Source organism: Lepidothrix coronata, unplaced genomic scaffold (assembly GCF_001604755.1).
Source record: "Lepidothrix coronata isolate B3197 unplaced genomic scaffold, Lepidothrix_coronata-1.0 Scaffold1, whole genome shotgun sequence".
In the NCBI taxonomy this organism is placed as follows: domain Eukaryota; kingdom Metazoa; phylum Chordata; class Aves; order Passeriformes; family Pipridae; genus Lepidothrix; species Lepidothrix coronata.
This window is the reverse complement of record NW_016690181.1, coordinates 16,968,422-16,987,001: the sequence shown is the minus strand read 5'-3', so window position 1 is coordinate 16,987,001 and position 18,580 is coordinate 16,968,422. Positions and strand designations below refer to the sequence as shown.

At 42.0% G+C, this 18,580-nt stretch overlaps 1 protein-coding gene across 5 annotated transcripts in view; it reads left to right on the top strand.

The window, feature by feature from the left end:
* ST5 (suppression of tumorigenicity 5) overlaps positions 1–18,580 on the top strand; it is a 172,761-nt gene that overhangs the window by 19,632 nt on the left and 134,549 nt on the right. For 2 of the 5 annotated variants that reach the window (XM_017810375.1, XM_017810415.1), the window contains exon 2: positions 17,715–17,803. The gene's annotated coding sequence lies outside the window, so the exon portion shown is untranslated. Of the gene's footprint in view, positions 1–17,198; positions 17,216–17,714; positions 17,804–18,233; positions 18,453–18,580 lie in introns of those variants that run through there. The other 3 variants (XM_017810392.1, XM_017810399.1, XM_017810382.1) reach the window with 3 other exon arrangements.

Genomic DNA, 18,580 nt, shown 5'->3' with positions numbered 1-18,580 from the left:
TGAAGAGTTTGGGTCAATGTGAGTTTTGGAAAAGGGGAGAAAAAAGTGTTTTCTCTGCATATGTTTCTTTAGGACCAGTTGACATTCTGCCTACACACTAAAGGAGCATAAAAATAAAACTGGTTCAGTGTATGCTTTAGTTTTGAATATTCAATAGAACTGCTGAAATGCCAAGGTGTCAAAGCCATGTGGATGAGAAAGCTGGGGAAGGAGAATGCAATCTGCTGACCAGGCATTGCCTCTGAGGTGGCCTTTCCACCTTCTAGTACCAACTCCAACACTGGTTTCATTGACATGTGACAAATTCCTAAGGACTGGTGTTTCCAAGCAACATGAGCTCAGAAAACAGTGTCTCTCCCCTCCAGTTTTGTCTCCTTGGATGTTGGATGCACAGTGCTCACAAGATGTCCTGTCAGGGAGGGCTCAGTGTACGGTGAAATCAGGGTCCCACAGTGGGGAAGTTACCTACCTGTCCTGCCTCAGGTGTCAGCATCTCTAGAATGCGCTCTCAGGCACTCAGAGCCAGTGCCTTGCTACTGGAAGGTGGACATATCCCCTTTAAATGATGCAGCAGGTACCCAGGGGTTAGAAATGCTTTTCTAATTTCCAACCTAGTCTCTGTCTAATTCATCCTTGTGTCAGTGAGAAGAAAATGAATGCAGTGAGTGCAGTGAATGAGGTCTGTCTGCCTTGAGGGCTTTGTGGAAAGAGCTGACTGAGCAGGTCACTCTCCTGGTCTTGCAGCAGTAGGCTGGTGACTCAGTGCTTGCCCCAAAATATTCAGTGCAGTTCTGATGTCCTGTAAAATGAAGGATTGTGAGTCTGGACCCAAGCTTGGTGAAACCCATGGGAAAGCCCACCTTGACTTCAGTGGTCTTGAGAATTAAGCTGTACAAGGTTTGTGTAGAGCTGGCGCCAGATGCGTTTCCCACCCACAGATTGGGCAATGAACATGTGTGCACAAGGCTGGTGCAATTATGACAGAGTTCAAAGGGAGCTATACACCCAAGGAGAAATGTTCATAGGCTGATCTGTGCCTTAACAATATAGTTCCACACAGCAGCCATCCATGGCATGGGGCCTCCCCAGAGAAGGGAACATCAGACTCACCCTGGTCCCCCCAGATTTGAGCTGTACACACACATTCTGCGGCAGATGAAGTTACTGCACGTGTGGTTCCTGCATATTTGTTTTGTCAAAGTCCTGCAGCTTGCTTGCTTGCATTTTGATCTGTAAGGAAGGTCTGTGGTAGCATGTGTTTTTGCAGTCAACCTATGTTTTTGGGGAGTGAAGCTGAAGTGTAAGGAACACATAGCGATTCATGTGGAAACAGTAATTGCAGGAATCACTATGGAGAGGGTTACAAGTGGAGCTAGTCAATGAGAAGACTGTGTTCTCAAACACCATGACCTGCTGAGGTAAGCCTGATGTGCAGATGAACATGGTGATATTTGCTCCAAGAAAATACCAGAAAGTTTCGATGGTGTGAAAACCTCGTGCCCCGGTTTGGTGGATCTCATCTAAGTTTTTCATTTCCAGAAGTGCCATTTTTGAGATATGAATTCCTCAAACAGAGCATGTGTGTGGCAGGGAAGAGTTGAATTTTGGAAGGTAGGATGTGGTGGGTTTTGTCACATCCTGAATCTCTGTCTCCCCAGGGGTACTACAGATGTGTCACACCCCCAACACGGTGGCTGTATCCTGCAAGAAGTAGTTGTCAGCTTCACACAGAGAGACAAAGCAATAATTGGAAAACCAACTGGTTATCAAATGTCTCTCATTTGTGTCATTAAATGTAGCATTGCAGACACTGGGTCAAGGTGTGCTGGTCTGGTCTTCTGTGTTCGAATTCCAGACAGGTTGATTTCTCTCTTCATCTTCATGCATCCTGTAGGGGCTGCCATGTTATGGTCCAGATGCTGCTGTGTTTTGCTGGCAAGTGAAGCATTTCTTGTTTGCTCTGTATACAATTACAGTGACTAAGGAATTTTAAAGAGAGATCTAGAAGTGTTGTCACAGTGCGCTCTTACTCAATGTGATTGTGTGGGAGGCAGCGGGTGATAAATGCAAAAGAAGAAAGAAAAGTTTTCTTTCTTGCTCTTGTCAACTCTACCAATTTTTATGTAGGTTTTTTTTTTTTAATGTTAGTTTGGCTTTTTAATTCCTTCTTTTAAGGCCAAGGATCCTGGAGTTAAGTGACTGTTAGAAATCTTGACTCTCTCTGGCTTTTTTAGCTACATGGGAAAGCATGAAAGCATGAGTCCCAAAGGGCTTGAAATCTGTAAAGCTAATAGAAGGAGTTAAAACTGTATTTATACCTAAAATTCTGTGATTTGTTTTGGTCTTCTCAGAGCATTTTAGGGACTTGTCTCAAGGCATTGAGGTACTTAAACCCAGTAATATGATTTTTTCTTTTATTATTTTCACTGCCCACTTACCGTGTGGTGTTGAAGGGAGAGCAGGAGATGAGTCTGTGACTCAGCACTTCTCCCAGTGAGCTGAAGGCATGACAGGAGAAAAATTGCGTCTACCTGGAGTGGTCAGAGTTCAGTGTTCACTAAATGGAAAGGAACTGGCACTTTGGCTCAGGGTAAAGTTCTATCTTCCATTATCCTTTGCAGAGCTGAGTATCTGTAAGGGACGGACAAAGCCACGCCTTTGTGTAACTGTTCTTATTTACAGCACAGTTACTTTCCTACTGATGTCACTGGAAACATATTTAATATTGCTACCACCTCTAAGCATGGCCAAAGGTCTTGCCAGAAGAGAATCTGGTACTCCAGAATTCCAGCTCTGTGTAAATAAACAAATATTTTGGTAAATCCTTCAGAATGGAAGCTGGGGGGCCTTGGCAGGACAAGGAAACTGATCAAAAATGGATTGGTTTTTTGTTGGTGTTGTTTGTTTTGCATTTGATTTTAATAACAGACAAAATTTTCCAAGCAGGAGGGTTGCAAATACTGTACGCAATTTGTCTAAAGAGTACTTTCTCTAGAAAGCAGGGGGAAGGGGAAGAAGAGGAAAGGAATAATTTTTCAGAGGTGTTCTCTTGCTGCTTTTGTCTAGTGTTTAAAAGGATATGCTAACTCATAAGCTAATAGCTTTCTTTTGCATTGGGATAAGACAGCTTTATGACCATGCTCTCTGCTTTGCTCCCGTTACAGTAACTGCACTGAAGATTGCAGTGAAGGTGGGCAGGGTGGTTTGACCAGAGCTGTTTGCTACCCAGGCACTCTCCTCCTGCAACACCTGCTTTTCAGAACAGCTCTGCAGGAAATCAGATGTGATTGTGCATCGAGACTTTTTATCTTCCTGCCAGCTACACAGATGAGGCCAGTCTAATTTGCTTCCAAGGTTTTTAAGTGGAAACAAAGAATTTTGAGGTTTCATTTTCAGACCCTTGGAGGTTTGATTGGCCCTTGGCATCTTTCACTGCCTATCTGGTTTTATTTGGTAGAATGCAAACAGGTTGAATGCATTGAACTATTAAAAAGAAAACATTGATCCGATCTTCCCCCAACTCTTCTGCTCCAAAAACCTATCCAGAGTTTGAAGTTTCATAGGAACTTGCCTGTTGATTGAGACAGCGTGACGTGCAGGAGGAAGGTCTTTGCATCAATGAGAACCAAATTGAGTGGGTGTAGCTAATCACTGAGCTGCGTGGGTTTTAGGTGTCCTGTTATTGGACTGTATTGTTGCAGCTCTAAAACTGGGCAGATTACCAGGATCCTGTATATATTTAAATAACTGTGTGCTCTTGGTCAGCTTTGGAGCCCAGTGGCTGGTATGGTGTTTGTGTTTTCATGTTCACATTCAAGACAGGAACAACCATTTGCCTTCAAGTGTCTGTACACAGAGTTTCTTATAATTTATTTCACCACTCAATTAGCAGGTTAAAATGGTTATTAATCTTTGGCTAAATGAACTGTGCCTTCAAGACTAGATACTACCCACTTAATGAAGCAGCCTGTATTTGGAAGGTGTTGTGCCTCTAGATTGCTAGCACAGTTTTCCTTGCATTACCATAAGGTTGCAAGGTTAAATTTATATTGCCTAATACGTTTGCTTTGTTTCAGATAACTTTTACAGGGCTTTACTTGTTTCCTCGATGGTCTCAGTCTGCAGGTAGTAGTCACAGCTTTATGGGCATCAGAGGAGCATTAGTCATCTGCAAAGGGTAACAATCTGATTATTGATAAACTGCATCTTTATGATAATTCATCTTTATGAATTAGGTAAACAAGTGTTACAATCCTGCATGGAGGCATTGAGATTTTCATGTAACTGTGGGTAAGGCAGTGGTACCATGTTAAAATGGAACTTAGGGTTTAGAAGGCATTAACCTTCTCTTGCTGTCACTGGCAGGCAACAGGCTGCACCTGCAGTGATGTGATGTGCCCCTGTGGATGGGCAGCACAAGCTGGTGAGAATAGGATTGGCAGTGCCTGGCTCCTGGCTCTGAGCTTGCCTCCAGGTGAGCTTTCTTTCTGGTTGAGGGTTGTAGAATCTCTTTCTTCTGACATCTATTACTCAATAATTTTGAGGAAAAGAGGCAGCAGATCAGGACAGTTAAAATAAGCTAAATATAGCATTGTCGGGAATAAGGATGGCTTTACTTTGCCAGAGAAGAGTCATGCTTCACATGTGAATAATCTTCTTTTGACCTAAACTTAAACCATGAGTTGGGGAACAAGCAGTTACAGAATTGGTTAGGTCTGTAATTCAGTGTGTGAATAACAGGATGGTCTGAAAGAGAAAACAAAGATCCTTAACTTCTCAACAAAGATGCAGAATGACTATCAAATTCTCTTGGGTTTTCTTGTTGTTACTTGTGGTTTTTGGTTGGTGGGGTTTTTTATGTTTTTTTTTTTTTTTTCCTTTTTTTTCTTCCTAGTAGAGCAGAATTGGTGGGGTTTCAGAAATACTTTCAATTGGTGTAAACCATTTCCTATTGTGGTTAGCAGCTGTTCTCTCAGTGATTGCAGATGAGGGACACAGCAACACTCCTTAAGAAACAATTGCTTGTGAAGAACAGATGAGTCCAAGGTTCTGGTTAAGGGAGAATGCACCCCCATAAATTACTGCATTATTATTTATCAAGAATACTTTTGTAGTCTCTCACTGAAGCAACCATTGAGTGGGATTCTGCATCCCACACTTGAAAATGGTCTCAGCTCAGCCAAATACTTTAGCATGTGCTTGAAAGCTGAGCATTGACTTCAGCAGTTTGACTAAGGGCTGACTCAGGTTCCATGCTGGTCTGGAAGACTGCTGTAGTTCTCACAACAGCTCTCATAAGGTGTTTCCTCTTGTGAGAGTGGGCAGCAATATTTGTGTGCTTCCCGTGCCTGTGAAATATAATGATCACTTCTCCTTTTCCAATGGGAAGAAAAAGCTTGTTACCTGGCTGGATCACTGGGGAGGTGGGTGACATCCACTGGTGTTGATCTGGGGTGAGTTGGGCCGTGAGTTGCTCTGAGTTCACCGGTTGTGAGATGTGGTGTTGCTGTGTGCGTGACGGGGGAGCAGAGGTGACATGGAACAAGAGAGACAAATCAAAAGATATGAGGATTGACTAATGCTCTTGATTTGCCACACCACCATCCCAAGACTTGTAACATGTGACTAGTGCACAGCCTGCTAAGGCAGTCTGCTGCAGGGATGACATGCCTTATTCATGATGTCTCACTTTAAAGAGGCTGAGATGTGGTATTACTGTGCTGACCATGGATATGGCCGTAATGAATTTATTTTTTTTCCTTCACAATGTTGTTTTATAGTGTTTTTTAGGAGGGAAATTACTAAATCAATCTCAGCATATTGATGACACATCAGAAAGTTATTTACTGTCATGGGTAGGAAACTGGTGATGGTTGGGTCTGTTCAGTTGTAGGAGATTGAATGTAACCCACAGAGCATAGCTATGCTGACTTAGGTTTTTGAACAGATTGCTGGGAGATCAAATTCATGATGCTTGTTTGTTCCTTCTGCATTGATTCAGTGCGCTAAAGTGAAGACAGTTCAATACAGAGATAACAAAGAGAAAAAAACCAAGCCTGACAGACATTTTGTCGTTTTTGGCAAAAATAAATAATGAGTTTGCAGAGCTGTACAGCCCTGCCTTTGTGTCTTGAGAGTGCACATGATTTACTGCAGGAATCAGTTTGGTGTAGCATAGCTGTGCCGATTCAGCAGGACCTACCATTATCTTGTCATGTTTTTTAGAAAATTGACTTTTACAAGGCAGCAATTCAAAAACATGAAAGAGAACTGCGCTCAGCAATTCATCCCTTCTCGTGCTCCCATCCAGTGCGTGCTGGCAAATCTGACGCAGTTGCACCCACGGGCATGGTGGTGCTCAGCTCCCTCGCTTGCAGGCTTTGGGCGTTCCGTGTGCGTGAGCTGGTGTGGGTCTCGATTTTATTATTGTGTTCTCAAACTCCCAAGTTGCTGACTTTTCGGCTAAAAGCAACAGTTCACACATGGCTTTCTGTCCTATTTCGCTTTACAGACTTACTAGGATTTTAGTGGTACAGCAACAGTAACAAAAGCACTGTTAGCAACATTTTGCAAATCTTGCTGCTTTTCAGCTCTGCTCACCCACAGCTTGCAGTCTCCCACGGACAAAGAAAAATGGCCAGAAAGCTGCTGGGTTCCTGGGCTTACCCTGACTATCACTGCCTTTCACTGCCTCTGAAGGCAAGAGGATTGAGCTGGAGGCACTGCTGGGCTGACTCAGAAGAACATTTTCAGTGTTTTTAAAGTACGTCTCTATTCTAGTCTTATCACTGATGTAGCCATGGATACAGTATTTCTGCATTCTCAGATGTTTGGCAAATGTGCATGGATTTTGTTTATTTTTGAGGGGTTAATTTAAAACATCTAAAACTTTCCTACCTTCTGGGAATTCAGAACGTTCAGCCCCACGTATGCCTCGGCAAATGGCTTCTATTTAATAACATCTTTGTACACCATCTTTGAGAGATGGCTATCTCGGAGAGCTAATCTGTGGATGAGCCCAAGGGTGAAAAAAAGAAAAAAAAAAGTAAGACTGAGAGGAGGGGGGGAGAGGAGATGGGAGAAGGAAAGTTCTTTGTTTGTGCAGGTTTTTTTCAATAGACAATGTGTGGGAAGGGTAGGGGTGGGGATGCTCCAAGGAGCATTCTGAGATAATAAAATAGCTTGTTTAGGTAACCAGGATTAAAACAAAAGCCCTACCCACCTTTCTCTCCTGCTCTTCTGTGAACTACCCAGTGCTCAAGCAGCAGTGTTCATGTTTGGAGCAGGACTGTGCACAGTTCCTTTTCCTCTTCCCTTGGGTTTTGAGATGAAACTACAGGGCTAGAAGTGTTTTTCTTCCAGCTCCTGAACTTAACAACTTCTGTCTGGAAGACAATAATGCTGCCAGCTCCTCATGTTTTGACAGGTCCTGTGCTTGTGTGTGTCCCCACATGCCATGAACCTTCTCCACAAACCCTGTCTCAAGCCAGAGTGGTCATTTTCTTGAAGACATGACTATTTCCTCGACAGAACTTTCCTCTGTAGAAAGTACTTGTTTCCTTTCCTTTCCTCTGCAGAAAGTATTTGTCACTGAAAAGATTCATCTGGTTTTGAAGATTAGCCAGGCACACCAGAGATGCCAGTGAGGGAGACCCATCCTGCAGCAGGTTTTAGATCACACTGCAGCCCACCACTTGTGTAGGTTTTACTTCCTCTCTCAAGTAATATCTTAAAATCTTTTGAATGCCTCACTCAATATAAAAAAACTCTACTCTGTACTAATGGTTATTGGGTCTTTCTAGCAGATGTAAAATCCAGCGAAACATACACAGTTTCTTTAGTTTTAAGAGGAACAGATGATTTAATAAGCAGCTATAAATCTCTTGGGAATGTACAGACATAGTCAAACAGCACACTTCTGCCAGATTTTTCACTGACTAGACTTATAGCCTATGAGTCATAGCGGTCTGCTCCACTCTCCACCTCTCTTGCCTGTTGTTGTTTTGGCTTTTAGAGGTGCTCTGTGCTGCATGTGGGTTTTTTATCACCTTCTCCTGTTAATGGACTTGCTCTTCCATCCAGAAGACAGCCTCCAAGCAGTTGACTCTTATTCTCTGTGAGTGCATGACAGTGCATGACGTTCCTTTTTCATTCCCTAGCTCAGCTTGTGATTTTAAAATTTTAGAGTGAAACTTTTTCTGAGGATTATATTAATACAGCCTCCTGAATGGGCTTAGTAGTGGGAATCCAGTTAAATTAAAAGAGATATAGCTGGTCTTTTTTCTTAATATAGTAAGACTTTCCTTCCAGCAGTCTGGGGCCAATTTAAGAAGTTCTTAATTTATTCTAACAGTATTTCTAATAGATTCAGTTATTATCAGCTCTTTAGAGATGAGGAAACAGACAGCAGAAAGTTGTTTCAGTTACCTGTTGTATTTTCTAAAGTATTGAGGTGCCATTCCGAATGGATGTCAAATGGGTTCTACAAACGTCTTCTGTATTGTGCTGGTCTGCTGGCTTTCTATGAGTGTCTTAGACATCTAGAAACTGGGGCTGTAAGCTCCTCTTTTATTTTACAGTTGTTTCACAAACCATGTTAATTGTACTTTGGAACCACTCTAGAGAATTGCTAAAATTTACTCCGGGTCACATGCAGGCAAAGCAGACACAAAACCAGGAATAAGACACAAGCTGTATGGAATTTTTAACCATTGAGGTTTTTGCAAGACAGGGGCAGTGCAGCTTATTTTGAATGCAGCTGGATAGAGGGGATTCTAAAAATGACCTACAAAACATGTTTCTTTTGGTGGTGTGGGTCTTTTTGTTTGTTTTTGTTTAGTTGGTTTTTTAATCTTATGGCATAACTATCTATTATTTTAGAGTGTGACTAGATACAAAAATCTAAGAAAAACTGTGCAAAGTTCTGACTTTGTCATAAAGAAAAATCAGGTTCTAATTCTTTCAGTGGCATAGGACTGTATTTGCATTTGTTGTTCTCTGGGACTGTGTAAATTGTGAGGAGAAATTCTTATTTCAGAGGTAAGGATGATGTAGAAACCCTGTTCATGTTCACCCTTTTTCAGGCTGGAAGGAATACAAAAAATGCATAGATGTGAAGCAGGTTAAGAAACTGGAAACAGTTTTAGAGGTTGTTTAATGTACAGAATTGTGTAACATGATCAAAGACACACATTGTTTGAAGTTCATGGTGGGATTACAACTTACTGCATCATTCCAATACTGTTTGCTTCTGATTACTCAGTGCTTCAGAAAACCAAACAGGTCTTGTGTTGCTAGGCAAAGAAAGGCATCCAAGGTCATATACCTGAATGATGTCAAAATCAAGAACAGCTTTTGACTCTTCTGACTCCTTGTTAGGTCCCTCCACGCAGCTCAAGAGGAAGAGTAGAGGTTTTCAACAGCATGCATAAGTGCAAAAGAGCCCTTTCAGCTCTTTCTGGCAAACGCAGAGCGTTGCTTTATGCTTTCAGTAAGCACAGAGCTCTCATGTTTACTGATGGGACTTTCACACGTCAGGAAGTCAGAAAACTGGAGACGTAATCAAGCATGTCTGTTCTTGAATGGGGAATTTCCCCCAAAGCAAGTTGTGGTGCATGCTCCTAATGATTTGCATCTTCCAGTTCAGACTTTCCATAAACTGCTTCCAGCACTGTAGGCACTAACTTGTGTTTGCAGTGAACACACACACACCCAGCTGCAAGGGTAACAGCCATAACTTACATGTTTAAATCTTGGCATAACTCCATGTGATTAATTGAGAATGTCCAATTCCATTGGAAGTCTGGCCCGGCTGTGGGGTTCAGTTGGAGATGTTGGTGTAGCATTCAGTGCTTGTGCTGTTGCAGGCCAGGTAAGCTAGAAATCCGGGCTTTTAGCAGAGGTTTTGCCAGCACTTCTTCACTGGCAGCAAGGTCTTTTGCAAACTGTCTGGTGTGTGGTCTTTGCACTCTGAATAGCTGACACTCGGCCTGTGTTGTGGGATTTCACCACTTTCATAGTATGAACAGCAAGCAGCAAGGGTTCCAGGGAGTGAGTTGAGTTGTCCATCCCCTTAAAGTGATGTACATAGCAATGGGGAACATCATGTGGCTACGTGGACCTTATCCAGTGTGTTAAAGGAAAAATATCTGTAACAGTGTCCTGGCCTATGTAAGCTGTATAGTTTTCCCAGACTTGGAAGAAAAGCACTGGTACTTTCCCAAGTTCCACCCTTTTCAATTTGATGTTAAAAAAAAAAAAGTTGATTCTTGCTTTCCTTTTGTCTCTAAAATGGGAAGTAATTTAATTAAAAGAAGAAATTATGCATCTTCATGGTGAGAGGTAAAATCTTATCTCTGAGTTATCTGTTTTGATGAGAATAAAGCAGAATGTGTACTTTTTTTTTTTCTTACATAATAGTCTACACTGTTAGTGATGAAGAGGAGTCAGGTAGGTGTGTGATTCTCCAGCAGCCTAGATGTGGATGTTGGGACAGTTCTTCCCTGGATGTGGAGCTGTTTTGAGAGACATCTCCCAGCTCTGTTAGAAAGAATGCACAGCATCAAGGAGGAAGAATGACCTTGCTTTTAAGGCATTCATCTGGAGCTCGGGCGCTGGGAGCTCAATTCCCAGCGCTGGGACTGGCTTCCTCTGTGGTCTGCAGTATGTTGGGCAGGGGATGTCTGTGCCACACAATGGAGCTTAGCACAGAAAGCCCTGGAGCTGACTCCAGGAGGTCTGCACCGCCCTGCAGCCACGGGGACACTGCGTGGAGGCATAACCCCCTTCCCCACAAATACAGCTGCTCTGGTTCCAGCACTGTTTTGTGCTGTTGGGGCTGTGCTGCTTCCAGTTCTGGAGTTAGGATGGTTGTGGCTCATTTAGACATCTCCGTACCACACTCCATTACTAAACCCAGGAAGCACCGAGGTACTGAGAAACAAACACAGGGTTCACAATGTTTTTGAACTGTGTGCATGGTCTGGTTTTGGATTTCTTTTATTTTGCACAAGCTCATCCTAGTCATTCTGCTGTCACTGACTTTCATTCCCCCCGTGGCACTGGCAACCAGCTAGAAGAAAAGCTTCATTTCAGCTGTTTCCCATGCCCAAATTGTTTTCCAGAAGAAAACAAGTTCCGATATCTCTTGGAGTTTAGCTGACCTCAGTTGCCTTCTAGGTTCTAACTATGACCTCGGGGGAGGCAGCAGAGCTGGGTGCTCGGAACATGGTTGGTCACACATTGTTTCTGAAGGGCCCACTGTGCAGACTTACACACAAAGTCACTTAACTCCTCTTTTCCAAGCAGCCACACAGAAGTGACATTTACTGGGCTTTGTAAAGCACCCTAAGGGCCATGAATGAAAGGAGCTGTGCGTATTCAAAGCAGTATTTTGTTTATCTGCTCTATCCAAAACAGAGAAGAAAATATTATTGTCTGCAGCTTGAAAAATCTGCCTGCTGTGATGTTTGTGACAGTAGGAAAGACAAACGTGCTATATGCCTGAAAAAACACACACTGCCACTGGCTTTGATTTCAATAGGGTGTAGGTGATGGGAGTAGTGCTGGACCAGTGCTTGCACTATCCATCCTCTCCAGGGATGCAAAGTGGGGCTCATAGGCATCCCCCCCAGCATGTGAGCAGCAGTTCATAGGGTCTCCAGGCCAGTTTGAGGTTCAACTCATGATTAAAATAAAGGAAACCAACTGGAGAAGTTAGCTCATGGATAAATCATTGCTTTTTGTCCAAAGGAACATCAGGCTGACACTTTCTTCTTCGAGTCTCTTGGCTCATAATATTTGGAAGATAAGATCTATCCAGTCAGAGGGGGTTGCATAAACTTCCTGTGAACTTTAATAGTTGGTGATCAAAAGGAATCACAAAACATGTTGTCGTTATTTATCTATTTATTTATCTATTTAGAAGTTCAAAGAGTGTACAGTGCTATTGGTTGTGACTTTTTTTTTTCTCGTAAACAAGGTGATATCATACTGGATGCATGGCCTTAGGCCCACATTTTCCATTTTGAGTTCAAGAGTTTTTGCTCTGGAAAGGCATTTTTTCGGGGGAAAAAAATGCAGAAAATGCAACCACCCATATTCTGCTCCAGAAACCATCCCTGCATTATTGAATACATCTGTCCTTGTGTCCATTGCTTTTCTAGAAGATCCTCTTCCCTTTATTAGCTTTGTGTAGCCAGTCTAAAAATAGAGATCGTTCCCAACAGCATCTTCCTTGTCCTACCACCTGGATGCAAATACAGGAAGGGCTTCTTTGACAATAATTTGAGAAGTTCCCCTTCAGATGGGGATTTGGCTTAAAGGACCTGTATTCCCATAATTTATGTGCTCTGAGAAGGATTCTGGCCCTCTGTTCCCATTAAGTCAAAGCTTTGCAGCCCTTGCTCAGATTCACACAAGATTTAGTCCTCCCAGAGTTATATTCTTGTGTGTCCTGCTTCAGTGCAATTCCAGGTATGAGAGTATCTGGTTTTTAAATTGCCTTCTAGTCCCATGTGCAGCATCTTGTGTTGCAGGATGTGTACTGTGAATGAGGGCAACAGAAACTTGTCCTTTGGTTTTTGCTTGAAAGAAACAGTAGTGAACTAAGACCAATTGAGATATCTTGCATTCGTGTGAGGTCAAATCAGAAATCCTGTGGAATTTCAAGCAACTCATTGACATCTCTCCTGATATGGCTAGTTCACAGAGGAAGCCTGCTTGTCTCATGGGACATCCATGCTTGGTGGGGATAAAGGCAGTAAAAAGAAGGTATAGGAAAAGACTAACACCTATGAAGGGCAAAATTTTCCTTTTTTTGTAGAGACAGGACAAATAGTCTCTCCCTGGGGGCTTCTCTCCTCCATCAGGTTTGGTCCTACAGCTTTCTGTCTTTCCTTTTTGGGCATGCCTGGGATGTAGCACAGCCATGCAAGGAAGGGTGTTGACTGGAATGCAGATGGGTTGCAGACAGGGCTGGTTCTGGAGAGTTAAGCAGCAGAAGGACTTATTTACATGAGGTTCCCACCTTTTGGTTATCCCTCTGGCTTGGCTTGTGCCTTGGCCTGGTGCCATCTGACACGGTTTGCAGCATTGGGATGTTGAGGGCTGGCTGAATTGGCTGCCTGGGCCCAGAGCCAGTTTATATGGCTTGCTTGGCTTTGCATTGCTTTTCTAGCAGGGTGAGCTGTAATATGTGTCTTCTGTCATGAATCAGACTGTAGGTATGGATAATTCTCAAGCCGGGCATTTGCATGGTTTGAGAACCATGTTTAACACTGTTCATGTTTAAAGTTGTTTTATTAAGGAATTATTCAACTTATTCCTTTATTAAGGAATTATTCAGCTTATTGCTCAGCAAATTTTCAACCTTATTAGTAGGTTTAGCATGGGGATTGTGTCCCAGTGTGCCAAACAATGTCTTAAATCTTTAATTGCCAAATAAAAACTCTTTTCATCTCTCTTTTCTGAAATACACAACATTACTAAACCACCACTTTGGTAAAATATTGTAGCACGTTTGGTGTATTTTTAAGTTCTTTTGAAGTCAATGTTTAAGTGCTTTGCTGAATCAGGGCCTAAACCAATAACAGCTACAAAATCAAGCCACTTTATTTCAGAATGAGTGTTTGCACAGGAGTTGAATGAGTGTCAGCTCCTTGTCATGACCTCTTAGGTACAGATATCCTCTTAGTTTTACTAAATCACTTAGAAACTTTTTCAAATTGCTGTCTTGCACTCGGTTGCAATGTCAGGGTCAGACACAAGTATGGCAGGCTTTCATTTGCAGAATGAGATCAAACTGAAATGGGATATAGGGCTATAAAGGGATTGGCAGCACCTCAAAGAGTACACAGCTATGATTAGTCATTTCCTATATGCATACTGTATATATTCTGTGTATATACATACACTCCTTTTTTTTCCCCCTGATTTAGTGAAATGAATACCGTGCTACAAACATGATCCTCGTTGGGCTATTAAAGAGGTCATGGAAACTTTTAATTCTCCTGTTAGAAGAGAGTTGTGGATATGCTGTGGGTAATGGACCTGATGCTGAAATGGGGGAAGAAAACAAGTCCATAAATGACTGATCTTAGACCTACACCTGTGCAGTCCCATTGTAACTGGGGAACTCATATGCTGGGTCAGCTCCTTTGCTATTGTTTGCAAGGCTACAAAATACTTTTGTGCTACTTACTTTGATACCACAATCCTAGCAAAACATGCAGTGAGGCAAAACTGAAGTTAACATGCCACTGAAGTCAGTGGAAGGTTTAATCACTTCAGTAAAAAATGCTTTGGGGGTCAGAGGTGTTATCTTGTGCTACTTGCTTTACTGCTGTGCTCTTATGCCATCGTGTTGGAGTGTTAACCACAAAGGCCAGTGCTGTGGACTGTTAATTCAAAGAACTAAGTCGTGTTGTGGGACTGCTTCAGAAGGTATGCTGGCTGCTGTCCTGCATGTCATTGTCTTGTCCCACCTGGAAGGCACAGAATGCCTTATGCAAGAGTATTCAGTACTGAGTCTCTAGAAGAAGAACAGAGAATACAGTTCTTATAGTGCATGTGTGCTTTTTATTATGAGCTGACTGGGGCCTTTTCCCATATTTCCATACCTCTGCAAGTCACTGCCTGGTGATGAGGAAGTGCTGCTCCCAAGCTCCCTACCTCTCCCAGTGAGGTCAGTAGGAGCTGCAGGCACTTGCAGTAGTATTGGGTTAAAAATACAGTGGGACAGGGTACTTAAATTTCACTGTTAGTTGTTGTGTCTTAAATTACTGAATTTCAAACAAAAACGTATGTGTTGAGGTCACTGGAAAGATGGTCAGTAAATGTGTAGAGATGACATGTGAGGAAGAGAAATAAGGTGGTTATCTTCAATGTGAAAGGGGAAGAAGCCCTTCTGAAGTGCAGAAAGTTATTTGAGAAGGGGGGAAAATCCTAAGTAATTTTACAGAAGTATTTTTATGTAGAATTTAGTTTTATTTTAAAAAGTCAAAGAAAATGTTACTAAGGTTGGTGCAGTGATTAATTTCTGTTTACACCTTCCAGAGATTTGTGCTGCTGTTGTGGGCAGCTTTGTCTGTAGCTCATCTCTAGGTTTGTCCTTTTAAATCCCAAAGTTGATGCTGAGTTTTCACCTACCAAAAGTGATAAAATTTCATTAATCATTTAGGAAGAAGTCTGATTTTTGTTTCCTCTGCTGTTGCTGATGATGGCTGCCCGGTTTGGAAAGGATTCAGTGAAGAATCTCAGACCATGCAGCTTGTGGGGAGAGCAGCTCATGTTTCCCTTTCCAGTCTCCAGGGCAGGGACGCCAGGTGTGCCCCGGTGAGGGCTCTCCCTGTGCAATAATCCTGCTCAGTGCATGCCCTCTCCTGTGTGTCACGTGGCTGCTGCATCCTGTGCCTGTGGCCATGGAGCATAGGAAAGGAGTGTGTTCAACCAGACAGAAATGGGAAGTGTATCGGAAATAAGAAACTAAACATCAGCTGTGTGTGAGTAATGGATTGTCTGTCTCCTCCAGGGGATGAGGGTACACACTCTGATGCTTTTTGATCGCAATGGAGCCGTGACACTGTAATTAATGTAATGTCATCTGTTCACCATGTCCTCTGTTTATGATTCCAGACTCTGTCCTGATCCTAAATTATGTTGTGAGATATTGATGTGCTCAAATAAGAGCCCAGTGAGAAAAAAGTAAAGTGTGGGAATGGTTCTTGTTTTGCTGGGGTCAGTTGGAGCAAAGTATGTCACCTTTCGGGAAGGAACAGATTAGCAGTGTATTCATGAGGCTTAGAATAGAAATGTGCTTGTCTGAGGGCTTCTGTGGTAGTCACCTGTCCTAGACCAAAGCTCCAGTCATAGTTTTACTAGTGTGCTTTGTTCCCACATATTTGTGTATGCGTAATGCATTTTAATGACTTTGCTTTGCTTGGAACTTTACACTGTAACTGAGTGTATATTTAATGCACTGAGTATTTTCAATTATTTATAAGTGCTAGCTTGCATGCTTCCCCAGATCCTTGCCATATATGCCGATGTGGTCACCTAATGAAGTGCCACAGAGCCTTGTGATAAACACTGGAGTGGGATGTGATGCAGATGGTTGGTACATCTACCCCCATGCTACCGGTAATGGGGTCTATAGGAAATCTGAGACTGATCAGCCGTTTTACTTGTCCATTGATCAGTTCCTAGGTTGGGTTTTTACTACCTCCATGTCTTTGAATACTCCCTCTGCAGTGATGTAGTTTAAAACATTACTTTCATGGGAGGAGCTAGCAGTTTCCTCTTTCCCCAGTCACACTGCTAAAACTGTGCCCACTTGCAGCATGTGATGACTTTACCTCAGTCAAACACCAAAGGGAACTTTTCAGGACAAAAACATCATATTTTTTCGTATTTGGCTCTCATTGCTCTGCTGGCCTTCACTGGTGCATTCTTAAGGGAAGTTAGTGTGAAATTGCAAGCTTAGCATGTGGAGCTTTCATATCTAGGAACTCTTTACTGTAATTTTAGCATCTTCTGGATTCTTGCTAGCTGTTTTGTTTATTTATCTACCTGTGAATAGTCTGCACATAGTTTTGGTAACAGTGTAAAATATGCCTCGTGTATATATTTTTGTGTGATGTTTTTGTTAGAAAGAGAAGTGGTTTAAGTGTACAATCTGCTTGGAGCCCTGTCACTCACAAACTGTAGAGTCTTCTGAAGTATAATAAATAATATGCTTCAGTGTAGTTTGTATCTGATAATGGCTATGGAGAGTGTCTTATGTTCCCATAAGACATCTTGGCTATCTCACTGTCTAGGTCTTATTTTTAAGCTGACTTTTGCTATCATATTAAAAACACAACCAGAAGAGTAATATGTTGGAACTCTAATCTCGTGTGTAAACCTAGTTATGTTGATCGTGTAATGTACACTTTCTTGTGTTCAGCTCCCTAAGTAACATATAACGGATTTTATGTGGTAATTTTAAGTTTTAAATGCAGGGGTGGAATATCGTAGCAGCATAATGAAGTGGTTGACAGAGAAAGAAGAAACTGGTTTCTCATTTAGTGTGGCATAGGCAGCTTTGCAATTTTCTGCCCACTAGAGGGACTGTTGCTTGTACTGCTGGTTGCAGAACCCGGAGTCATGCAGTCCCTTCAGTATCTCTTATGAAGTTTTAAAAGTTTGAATGACTGACTCCAGTTAAGTCCTCTAAAGAGTAAGTCTCCAAGGTATTTCTCAATGTGTAAAAAAGCTTTGGGCACAGTGCTCTTCTCCTGATTCCAAATAGTTTTTTACTGAATTTTCTTGCTAAATATTCTTTCCTTTTTTTTTTTTGAAGTGTTTTCTGTTCTCTTGATTTATCAGTCCAGACTTTCCTATATGACGTTGGTGGGGATTAATTTAGATTTTTTTTTTTTGTCAGGGAAAAGGATTTTTGTGTCTTTATTTATGTTTGGAGTAAGTTTTGTTTTGCAACCATGGTGCCAGTGAATATGGTAAACTAATCAGTTCTTGTATTCACAAACGTCACTGAAATGGGTTTCTCCTTTAACTGGGAGATAGTGAGTTTTGGGTAAGACGGACTTAAACTTATAGTCAGTATGAGAAAAATTCCAGATGTATCTGGAATATTGTTTAGCTGATTTTTTTTTTCCTTCTGTTTGTTTGTTTGAGTTGCATATTCCTGACCTGCCCATTTTTCTTCTTAATTATAGAAACATGAAAGAATACAGGAAGTCCTGCATGACCATGATGAATACCTGTGCTAATTAAGTAACTGGCTTGGTACTGGGAGAACAGCAAGGTAAGCAGTCAGGCCATGCCAGCAGCATTTCTTGTAATCTGCATGATTGTATTTCGACAAAGGCTTAGTGCTTTCAGATATCAAATTCATAACAAGGGGGGCAAAGACAAATAGCCTGCAGGTTTGAATGCAATAGATTTAGTTCAAAGCTTTAGTGAGAAAACATCTCTGTTTTCCTTTCCAAGGGTAAAAAAAGTACAAGTTCTGTGGTCGCTTTCTCTTTTTTAAGAGGCGATATCTCTGATTTCAACAATCGATTCATGACCAAAGCTCAGCTTCCTGGGCTGACTCTAGGGAGGGGTTGGAGGAGGGGTGGAATGTTTCAAAAACTTAGCTGATGAAAAGGCATGCTGTTTTGTGGATGCCTCCCAGAATTGTTTAAATCTGTGTGTGTGTGTATGCGCGCGCGCTTATGAAAAGGGGGAGAGAGAGATCTCCATGACAACTGGCCTGGCCAGTCTGTGTTCTCTGCAATCATTTTAGCTGGAATCAGTGCTGCGAAAGGTCATATGAAGGAGTTATGGGAAGCACAGCAGGTATTAGATACTAAACGACTGGTTTTCTGATTGCCTCAGATAATAAGAGAGAGTTTTTTCTGGGAAATACAAATCTGACAATGGAGTGGAAAGGGAAACGCTCCAAATTTCAGGTAACAAAAATTGCCTTTTTAATGTTATGTCCTCCCATTGTAAAGTTTGATGTTTGGTGGGTTTTCTTCCGGTTTTTTTTTTTTTTTTTTTTTTTCTGTGGTGTTTACTCCCAGCCGAGCCTCGGAGT